The sequence below is a fragment of the Mastacembelus armatus genome, chromosome 20 (assembly GCF_900324485.2).
Source record: "Mastacembelus armatus chromosome 20, fMasArm1.2, whole genome shotgun sequence".
Taxonomy (NCBI): domain Eukaryota; kingdom Metazoa; phylum Chordata; class Actinopteri; order Synbranchiformes; family Mastacembelidae; genus Mastacembelus; species Mastacembelus armatus.
The window spans coordinates 16,769,891-16,780,788 of NC_046652.1; positions in this window are offsets into that span (position 1 = coordinate 16,769,891).

The window sequence follows — 10,898 nt, forward strand, 5'->3', positions numbered from 1 at the left end:
ACGTTGAGTGGGAAAAGTAGGAAAAAGGCTCTTGGCAGGCATTTGAGTGAAAATGCCCCTAAAATGTTAATGCTTTGAGTAACCTCTTGCTGTTAGCATTCAAGCAAAAGAGACTTTTCCCTTCAGGAGCACACATTTAAAGGGAAGGCCTAATCAGCGGTTTTTATCAAGCTCACAGATCACTATGCCATTCCTTCTACTTACCTCCACCAACTTCACAAAGACCTGTGAGCCATGTGGAGAAAGTACTCCTCAAATCACTTCCTCTTGCAGTTCCACCAATTGTCCCCAGCAAGGGTCGAAATGCAGATTACCTGTGTGTCTCCAGTGGAAACATGGGGTAAACTGTTGTACATGATGTGTTTTACCGTGTAGAAACACCTGTGATGTACAGAACCTACCAATAGGACCACTAAGGTGTAGGATTCGTCACTGTCCGATTGGGGTCTGGCACGTAATTACTGGAAAATGAAGCCTCTCGGTGTCGGCAACCGTGGTGGTTTCTACACTCACTCTGGACGGGGATACAGCTACTTGCATTCAGCACTGTCCAGATCAGGCCCCTCTTGAGTACGTGACTGCATGCTGTGACAGAAGATGAGCTGTCACATGGGTGTCACATGTAAGACACATGGCCATTGTACCCCTGCCATCAGGACATGGGTGGGAATCCATGGAAACACAGCGCTCCACCAAGCTCTCCTATGTTTCTTTACCCTGGGACACAAAGTCCACAGAACCCAAAGTGCTGGGTTTATACCATCACATGCACTTTTTAACACAGTTTAATGTACAGTGTTCAGAAATATGTATTTCTTCAGCTGAAGCTTTTGTGCTAGATTGTGTGTAGATTGTCTCCCCTCTCAGATCGCTGACATTTTGACATTTCGTACATACACCTAGAACGTTAGACCACCTGGTTTCTCAGCACCTGAACACTGGATTTGTTTACATGTGGTTGCATTGCTCTTAGATTGCTTTATTTTTTGAGGATGTTGACATTTTGAGCTTTCTCCAGCAACTATTAGTTGGATCGCCATAACATTTGGTACACATATCCATGTTATATGAATGTATGAACTGCACCATCAGCCTTGGCCAACATTTTATTTGATCTAAAGCTGATTTATGGCCAAATGCATGTACTGCCTGTGATATCACACTAAGCTGTAAAGCTGTGGTTAGTGCCAAATGGCAAATGTTAGCATGCTAACAGGAAGGAAATGTGAACAGCTGAACATTATGCTTTTGATCAGTCGAGGTGTGTCGCCTCAAGAGCTGCTAGCATCCTGTAGAGTTTAGCTCTTACTCCTTTTTGTTTTATTATAATCATTTTCAAAATGGTCAGGCCAGACTGGCTTCTCTGGGTTCCTTTGGCTCCCAGCAGTTTCTATTATTTTTCCAGTCAAAGCTTCAGCATTTATTATCCCTCAGTAAAAACATGTTGTTCTTCTTCAGCAGTATTGCTCCTGCGATGCAAACTTTAGCTTCCACACGTTTTACTTCTCCGGAAAGTATTTTCCCCCTCTGCGGCTCCACGCCCAATTAATTTCAGATGTGACTTGTAGGTAGCTGGCGAATTCCTGAAATGCTCGTGTGTTTTTTTTTCACCTCACTGCGTTCCACTAAGTACAAATTGGAGGTCTGTGCATAAGAGAGCAGCAGACGTTAAGTGAGACAGACTGAAAACAAGCCTTGTGCTGCTCTTGGTGTACAGAGACTTGTTGAGACAGATGTGACTAGTAGGGCATGTTAAAAGGAAGGAGAACTATCTACACGACATCTCAACACCATTAAAGATCACAAATTACTCATTAGAGCTACAGTCAGGACAGAGGGAAATCAGAAGTTGGGCAAAAAGTTTCCAATTTAATGTCCTTTGTTTTATTTTACAGCACAAAACCACAAAGTCAGACCTTTGGAGAAACTGCATCTTACTTCAAACTTTTCTAAACTCTGTATTCAAAATCTGTAAATTAGCCCCTTCTGCCATCTACTGAAGGTTATGAGAAGCATGTTCTCTTTGAACTGGTGGTCATTGAGGACCTTGTGTTAGCTACACACTGATTGAAGAGTCTGAGACAGGGACACACAAAGACCGGGGTCTTTGGCTCTTTGAGATGGAGAGCATTAAAGCAGCCGAAGAACTAAAATTAGATTAACATGTGAGTTTCCTACTGCTATCAAAAATTTATACACATTTGTTTTGGTAGCATTAGCATGATTTTTACATCTGTGTTGAATGAATATGATTTTAATTTGGGGGTAATTTGAGCTTTATGGAACATTAGTCATAACTAAAGTGCCTCACTAGTCCACTAATGCCAGCTTTGGCCTGGAAGGGCCTTTTGTTCAGTTTGCTTCAATCAGTAGCGGCACGTCGTAGCTAACGAAGGTAATGTTGGTGGGATGTGGTGGAAAGAAACTCAATATCAAATGAAATCGGCTCAGCAATGGTACAGTTAATACTAAGGACCGCAAGACCAGAAAGGAGTTCTTATGACTCCTTGGGGGGGAAGTAGGGTCAGGCCTGCTTAGTATTTGGACAGCAGGCTGGACTGGGGTACCAGGTGCTGTAGGCTAGGAACCTGTCCCTGTAAAAACCTCTCTGCTCCTGGACATCAGTCCTGTAATAGGCCCACATGCTTTGAGAGACTTGTCATGTCAGATCAGGTCTGTGGGGATCAGACCATCTGCTGTAGGACTCCTGGTTCTTCTTGTCCCTGAAAAGAGTTCTTCATGGACATGTTGTCCTGCACAATGAACCTGGGACCAAACAAACACCTGATGTTGGTGTGTGATAAGAATCTAAAACATCTAAAGTGGCTAAAACTTCTGCTCAGTACTGTATTTGTTAGTTAACCAGACATTCGTCCTTTTAGAATCTGGACCCTGCTGCTCTAGTCCAGCCTGGCTGTGGATCTCTTCACCCTGACTGTTTTTAACAGCACGTTTAACTTGCTAACTTCTTTAAAAGCATTAAACACTTAAAATGATAAGGCGATGTCGAATCACTGCAGGTTTTCAGAGTTGGTACAAGGGCTGGATGGAAACAAGCACTTAGGGTAGTGGGCCCAGTTCAGGACAATCTGGACGTGAGGGTGGAAGCCACAAAGACCGCTCTGTGTTTCCTGAGTGGCTCGTGCTGGCAGCCACACACAGATCAGTATTGTGTCTGTAGATTGTTGACGAGACCCAACGTTTAGCTACAGCCACAACACAGTGTCGCATCTGTCCGTCTAAAGAGAGGGGTCGGTCCATAGTGCTGTGTCTCCCGTCATCATATGACAGGTCTGTGTCACATATATGTCTTTGCTGCTGCTAAATCTGCAGTGCAGATCCTGTTCTCTTGCACTGCATTGAGAGGTTGGAGAAATATGGATCCTGAACTAGCTGCAGAGGTCTTCATTCTTAGTTATCCTAATTCCTAAAACATCTGACAATACCTCACACCCCCTCATCTCAAACTGGGCCTGACGCCCGGCAGCAGCACAACAGGACTGGGGTTAGCTGTGCAGCAATCAGAGAAAGGGAGCAAACATTTTTTTTTATCGTTCTCTCACTTTGCCTCCACCTTTGATTTCCTCAGGACCGGGGAGAACAACACAAAAGGCAGAGAAAAACACAGCTTTCTGTCTGTTCTCGCTTATTTATGCCACAGTCTTCTTTGACTCCAATTAAACTGGCCATGGTTCCTCTTACATAATAAAACTTATCAGCTTCCTGTGGAGATTTGGCTAATGATGCTGTTGTCAGCCTGGGACATGTTCTTATTAGAGACAGTGGAAAGGGGCAATGCTTCCTGGATCCCAGGCTCCTAAGCTCATTAAAGAGCATTTACAGTGGCCCACTAACATGGGTGACTGCCTGGTTTATTGGTTGATAGACTGGTTGACCTGACATTCTCTAGGAGATTCGCTTTCTGTCAGTGTCCATTGTTTAGCTTGGCATTACTCTTTCTTTTTAGGTTGCCCTCCAAAGAAATCAATGCTTATTTTCATTATTAAAGCTCTTTTGCATATTTTTATATGACCACAGGATCTTTTAAATCTATTAGTTTAATTCGACATAGACATCTGTTTGTAGAAAAAGCTCAATGTCTATAGACAGTGTGTTATAGACGTATAAAGCTGATTGGGTAATATGTTTTAGCAAAAACAACATAACATTGTTTTCAGTCGTGTTTTTGTCCAAATAAATAATTAAATACAAATAAATGCAATATTTGCCACCTAGTCACTAAACTATTTATTTACTAATTCTTCCTTTTTCACTGAAAATAGCTGCATCTGGAAATAATGGCGGAAAGAAAAGCTGTGGGCTGTTAGAAACAAAACAATGAGCTTAAGTTGTTAAAATGTTCCATAAAACTGGAGGGAGCTGTAGAAGTGAGTGAGAGTGTGGACTCATACACATGCACGACACTGAACCCCTTCATCTATACCACTTAGGCCAGTTCACGAGCCCAGTATGGGTTTGGAGCCAGTCCCAGCTGATACTGGGCAACAGGCAGGTGACACCATGGACACGTCACCAGTCACACACAAACACTCACATTCACACCTGCAGGCCTACATCTAGTCTACATCTAGTCTATAAGTAGAAAACAAAATATTCATTTGTTTTTGTGTAGATTCATAAGAGAGAATATCTATCTGCTGAGTGGCTTTACCTTTATTCTTCATTATAGTGTGGAAGCTATGAGGAGGGAAATGTTGGTGTGATGCATTTCTGCTGTCAGCAGGATGGAGATTGTTAGATGGAAAAAGGGGAGTAAGAAGAAAAAAGAGCGACTGAGATTAGACCAGAAGTGGGAGCAGGGATTGAACCTGACTGGGAGCCCAAACGACACAGGCCTTTCCTCAACAGTCTTTCATTATGGTAACGTGATATCCCTGTCTGGAATAATGGAGAGGACAGGAAGAGACAACATTATTTCATTATTATTATTATTTTCAGTGAAAACTTCCAGCCTCAGATACTCTGTGGTTCACAGATGGCCCCGAAGAGAAGGTGCATGAATAATGTGGAGGCAGATATGAGTCCCTGAAAGTGGCTTTTCTCTCTGTATTAAAATGTGCTGAAAGCTCATTTGTTACTGCACAGAAACATGGTTATTTTCAGATATGGAGATATTGAATATAGAGAAAAAGCAGTTCTATGAAACTATTCAGCGTTTGCATTAAGTCTGTGGACCAAGAGTCATATTTGTGCTTTTTTTTAAAGATAACATAGGATCCGAGCGCGAGGCGTGGCTTCCTCTGCTGTGTTTAGGTAGCAGGGGCCAGAATCCTTCACGCTCAAACAGCAGGTTTCAATTCTCCCATCAGCAGGGCAAATGAACTTGTGCAGACACCAATATGTGAATTTGGCCAGGTTTATTTTCTTTTGATTAAATAGGCATTTGGGGCATGTGCAGCTGGGCTTGACCCACTATAACGCCTTTATTCTTCCCATCCCTTCCCCTTTTTCTGGGGAGGATGAGAAGCAGGGTTGGATAAGCAGGAGCTGACAGCAGTTATTAGTGGATTGTTTCTGTCTGCAACTCTTTTTGAGACAGTTGGCAAAGGAAATGCACATTAATGTACATTTCTATCCACTGCCATTATGCAAATAATAGGATTGATTTCCTGAGATAAACAGCTGATGGTGCAACATTTCCAGTGGGCGCTATTATTGCAGGGGGAGAGAAATCTCAAGCAGTGAGAGAAATGTTCCAAAAATGGGAATGTTGATGTCTCTTAGGATTGGACAGCTCAGGAGTAAAGCTGTTTTACTGCCATTGAAACTTCCAGTCTTGCATCTGAAGTGAGTCCAGAAGCAATTAGCTAAAATTTGACTATATCATCAAATTAGAGAAGGGACCATTACTGTCGAGAAGGTGACGGAGGAATAAAAACTGCAGTCTTCACTGGATCCTGTGTGCTACAGCAGCCACAGGCACAGAGAATATTTATCTTAACCCAAATAAAATCTGTTCATTATCTCACTTTCCTCCTTCACTCATTCAGAAAATGTTCAGCCATGATGAGCTGAATCTTAATAGGCTTTCCAGCCCTGGCAGAATAATGACCACCGTTACATAAAAACAGAAAAGACCACAAAACAATTCCTCTTCCATCTCGCTCATGCTCCTCTGGGAACCCTGAGAGCTACGAGTAATCCGGTCTCTGACTGCGTGATGGATCCGACAGATTTGTCAGATCCATGGCTCTTGCCTTCGACCGCCTAGCCTGTTTTTGTGTTAACATCCTGGGTTTGGTTCATGCTCCTTTTGTCTAACTGCTGGGTTATAAAAAGAACAGTGACAGAAGGCCTTTTGAAGTTTTCTGCAAGAAAACTGTGAAGAGAACTGAGGAAGCAGTTGGGTCCCTTCTACTTGAAATAGTAATTATGCTAATGCTTTGATATTCTGGATACTTGGGAGCATCACGTCTCTTGTTCTCAGTGCTGTGAGAGACAAGTTTCCCGTTCTCCTGAATAATAAGCACATAGGTGTTGAGAAAATAAAACATGAGACTTTTCAGGCACTAATGTGAGAGAATCTCTGTTAATAGGACTAAGTCAGCTGCATCTCTAACTGAGAATTCACTGTGTCGTATTAAATATACACACGGTGGATGCTCTCTATCTTGACCTATATATATCACCAACGGGAAGTGGATCTTCATTGTGGTGTTATCAGCCATCGTCTCTCTTCTCTAGTTGGGAAATTGAGTGACTGTGTGTTCCAATGGGCGAGTATCAGTCAGCGAAGAGAGAGCACAGCTCTGAGCCCTGCTGTGTGGCCAACACCCTGTGCTGCAGATGAAAACATGGGTGTGTACCACAGACAGACGGAAGAAATAGCTGTCTCTTTTCTAACATATCTTTTTTCTCATCTCGCTGCTGAGGATGTCCAGACCCAAGAGTGGGAGAGCGAGCGAGTGGGCTGACAACAGTAAACGACTAAATAAAAGCTAACAGCCAAAACATGAGGCAGACAGCGGGACAATCACCAGACAGACTGCAGGTCTTCTTTTCTAGAAGGGGAGTCAGCTCAGGTTATTTGTGTCAGCTGGCGGCTCACTGAGTCTGTCCTCTGAGCGAACTCAAACACACGGCCGACGCTGCCTTACTACAGTCAATATCAGTGACCACATTAAATGTCCCTGGAGGAGGGAGGGGTGGGTGCTGTCTGTGGTGTGGGTTTTCTCTTACTTTCCAGTTGAGAAGCGATGGTTTCAGTGGTGCGGTCAGACTGGATGACTTAAACAGTAAGACCAAAACAAACAAACAAAAACGTGGGTGTAATCACTGTGATATGTGTGAATCCACGACTTGGTTTAGTTTATTTGCCTGTGCCATAGGTCTTGATTGTTGCTCAGAAACACACCAAACAACTGCTGCATGTTTCTTTCTCACAAATACAAACTAACAGCACAGACAATCGCTGAACTCATAAAATTCCCACTGATATAATGTCAGTAGATTTTTGTTCTTAAAATAGATAAAACGTGGTTAATAATGAGCAGCACGGTGGTATAGGGGGTTAGCTCTGTTGCCTCACAAGAATGTTCCTGGTTCGAAACCCATCAGGGGACTAGGAGTTTGCATGTTCTCCCTGTGCTTGTGTGGGTTTTCTCCAGGTCCTCTGGTTTCCTCCCACAGTCCAAAAACATGTATGTCAGGTTGATTGGTGACTCTAAATTGCCCATAGGAGTGAGTGTGAGTGTGTGAGGTTGTTTGTCTCTATGTGGCCCTGTGATGGACTGGGGACCTGTCCAGGGTGGACCCCTGCCTTTCACCCAGAGAGAGCTGGGATAGGCTCCAGCAGGTCCCTGGGACCCTGGTTAGGACTAAGGGGGTTTCTCTATCATCTTTGCTCTGCATCCTACCAGTTTGCAGATAAGGTACCCAGTAGGTTGGATAATAACTTTCTCTTCTTTGGTGTGTCAGAAGTAAGATTTTCAAGTTCTGGAAGTTAAATTTGGTCCCAACAATCCAGGACTGGGAATCTACAATGGGATAAAAGAACAGTAAGGGATAGTTTTATAAAGTGCAGGGTTGGAATTTAAAAAATTCTAAAAAATGTATAATGAATAAGCAGTAAAGAAACTGGACTCTGTTGGCTGCACTTTAAAATTCAAACGTCTTAACTCATGAACAATGTGATAGACGAGAAGTTGAGCTGACGCAGGAAAAATGGCAGGATTTAGTGGAAGCATGTGGTTTGAGGAGTGAAGAACTGAAACTCTCAAATATCTCTGGGTGCATCTAAAGCTAACATACCCCAAATCAGCAGTATAGTTTTTTGGCTTTCGGCATATTGAGCTGTATCTTGCCACGAAACTGGCCCTGAACGCTCTGAACTGCAGTTGGACAAGTAATCTAATAGACTGCTGTTTTTTTGGAAGGTCAGAGTTATGAGTAGGAACTTGGCTGGTTAATTTCAAACCAGGCCTGCTGATCTGTAGCTATCTTACCAGACCCTCACCACAGCGCTCCGCTCGTCTGTCTGCTGGGCTTCCTGTGCTGGGGAAAGAGAGTTGAGGAGGCATGTGGCGGGCAGCCAGGAGCATGTGTGAGCAATCTGTGGAGTCGGAGTAATCCAGAAGTGTGTCACTCTCTGCATTTAGCTGCAGGGAATCTTTAAGAAGACACAGGTTTTAGGTTAAGTTGAAGGTGATGGGGTGTGTGGAGTCTGTGGTCAGTTAAGCTCTGAAGTTTATTCCTCTCTTATTTGTGCTATAAGTCAAATGCACAGGGTGAAGAAAAACGTGTGTTTCTAGTGAAGAGCTCCTGTTTGTTTTCCTAATGTCCAGTCAGTTTAGCATCTTATTGCACAAGCACTCAAACTGATCACCACCACTGACCCATGAAACCCTGCTAAGCTTAACCCCTGACCTTTATGACCTTTAGCCAATGCCCAGAGAGACACAACAGAGCATTACTGAGATGATAAACTCCTTGGCCGCCTGTTGAAGAGATATTCTTGGCTCCGTGGACTCATGTTTGGGCTAAACCAAGACTCCAGTTCTGTACGTCCCAGAGCAATTTGTTTAAGTATTTTCCTCTCCACCTCTGCGACAACAAACCTTCTTCTTCTGAGTCGAGTAGTTGAGCCGCAGATCAGAGCATGAAGGCAGGTTGTTTTGGTCGGCAGCTGGCAGGCAGGAGGAGATCATGTTAGGGACAGAAATGCTTTTGTCGTGTCGTCATCTTGAGCTTGATCACATGACTCTCCTCAAATCAGTTTGTGCATTAGGCCAAATGTCACTGTCCTGACAGGTGGCCGAAATAATCAGCATGTACATGGATGTTTTTACTGTACTACTACACTTGTACTCAAGGACTCAAGCTGCCTTGTAGTCTGGTATTTGTAGTGTGCTATCAGGTCTGATTTGGAGCGCTATCACAAAGACATTTTCCATGCTGTTATCTCCTGGAATGTAAATTGCCACTGGCTGAGATGGACTGGGTGTGTCTCCCACCAGAGAGCTGTCCAGAGGATGCTGCAGATATCATAACAGGCTGAAATATCACATTTATCAGTGTCCAGGTCTGGGGGATTCTTGTGCCGTGTAGGTGAGAAACATACGGCACCAAGGAGCTTGGGAAAGTTTTCCACATTCAGCCACGTTCATCTAAACGGACTTTTTTATTGGAAGACGTGAGATCAGTGATCAGTGCATTTGTTCTGGGGTCCTGAAGTATTTCTGCCTTTATGATGAAAGCAAATCTTTGGCTTTGATTAATCTAAATTTGATTCTTGTTTCATATTTTCATAGTCTTTCACCTTCCCTCATTTCCACACACATCAGCACGATCGATGTGACCAGGCTGTAAAAGTCTGTAATAACCACTAACTGGGGAGGGTAGGAAGGCGGCGGAGAGAAACCACTAAACAGGCCTTCCAAAGGGCCTTGCAGCGTTGGTGGTCTCCCCTGCCTCAGATTTTATGGCACAGTCAGTTCTTGTGGGTCTTTCTTGGATGTCAAAGGGGATAGATGGCATGTGGGGAGGCTTATGTGTGGGGCTCTGTTGTTTTTCTGTGGAACAATGATACTAAGCTCTACTGTAGGCAGGTGGTGCTTCTCATTTGTGTGATAGAAAAAAAAAACATAACTTTTTTAAAAATGAAGACCAAGGAGAACTCCAATGAGTTATGAGTCTCATTATAGCGTACATGATTGCATTTCCCTTTGGCTGGCGTTTACACTCCCTGGCCGCCTCGTGTCCCTGACTCCCACCACTGTCCCTGAGCTTCAGCTGGATTGGAAATGACTCCTGTTTACAGAGGAAGAAGGAGGAGGAGGTGGTGGCTGTTTGGATAGTTGGTGTATGTAATCAACCCCCAGATCTGCCCTGCTACATGGCCAGAAGACTCTTAACCTGTGTTCATCCATTCATTTCCAGCACACACACGCGCATATGTTTGAATCTGAGAACAGAAAGTTGCTAACTCAAATCTCACAATCCCAAACTGAAATGATGTTCCCAGATCAGCGGGTTAAATCTTCCCTTTACTGTCAGAAGTCACTGAAAGTACCTTGGTCCTTTCATGCCCCCAGTCCAATCTGTGTAAGTCATAGAAATTTAGGATTATGTGCCAATTATTTAGCGAGGAGTTCGCCCTGAGGCTGGAGCAGCTTGGGCAGTAGTACATCTCTATATCTCCATCCTCTTTCAGTAGCCGTGCTCTAATAGTTCGGAGTAAACTCTACAGGAATGATTTAGTGCTGGTGCACTGTGACTGACCCTGCATGCTGCCTCCAGTCTCTGACGAGCACTTTCTGATAATGTTAATAAATGAGTTGCTGAGAGTAAGTGGAACATGTTGAATAATGTGCGGTATGCAGCTGTGTCCTAGGAGGTCTGAATGTTGCTGATTGGAAGCAGACTAAATCGTGTGGGGG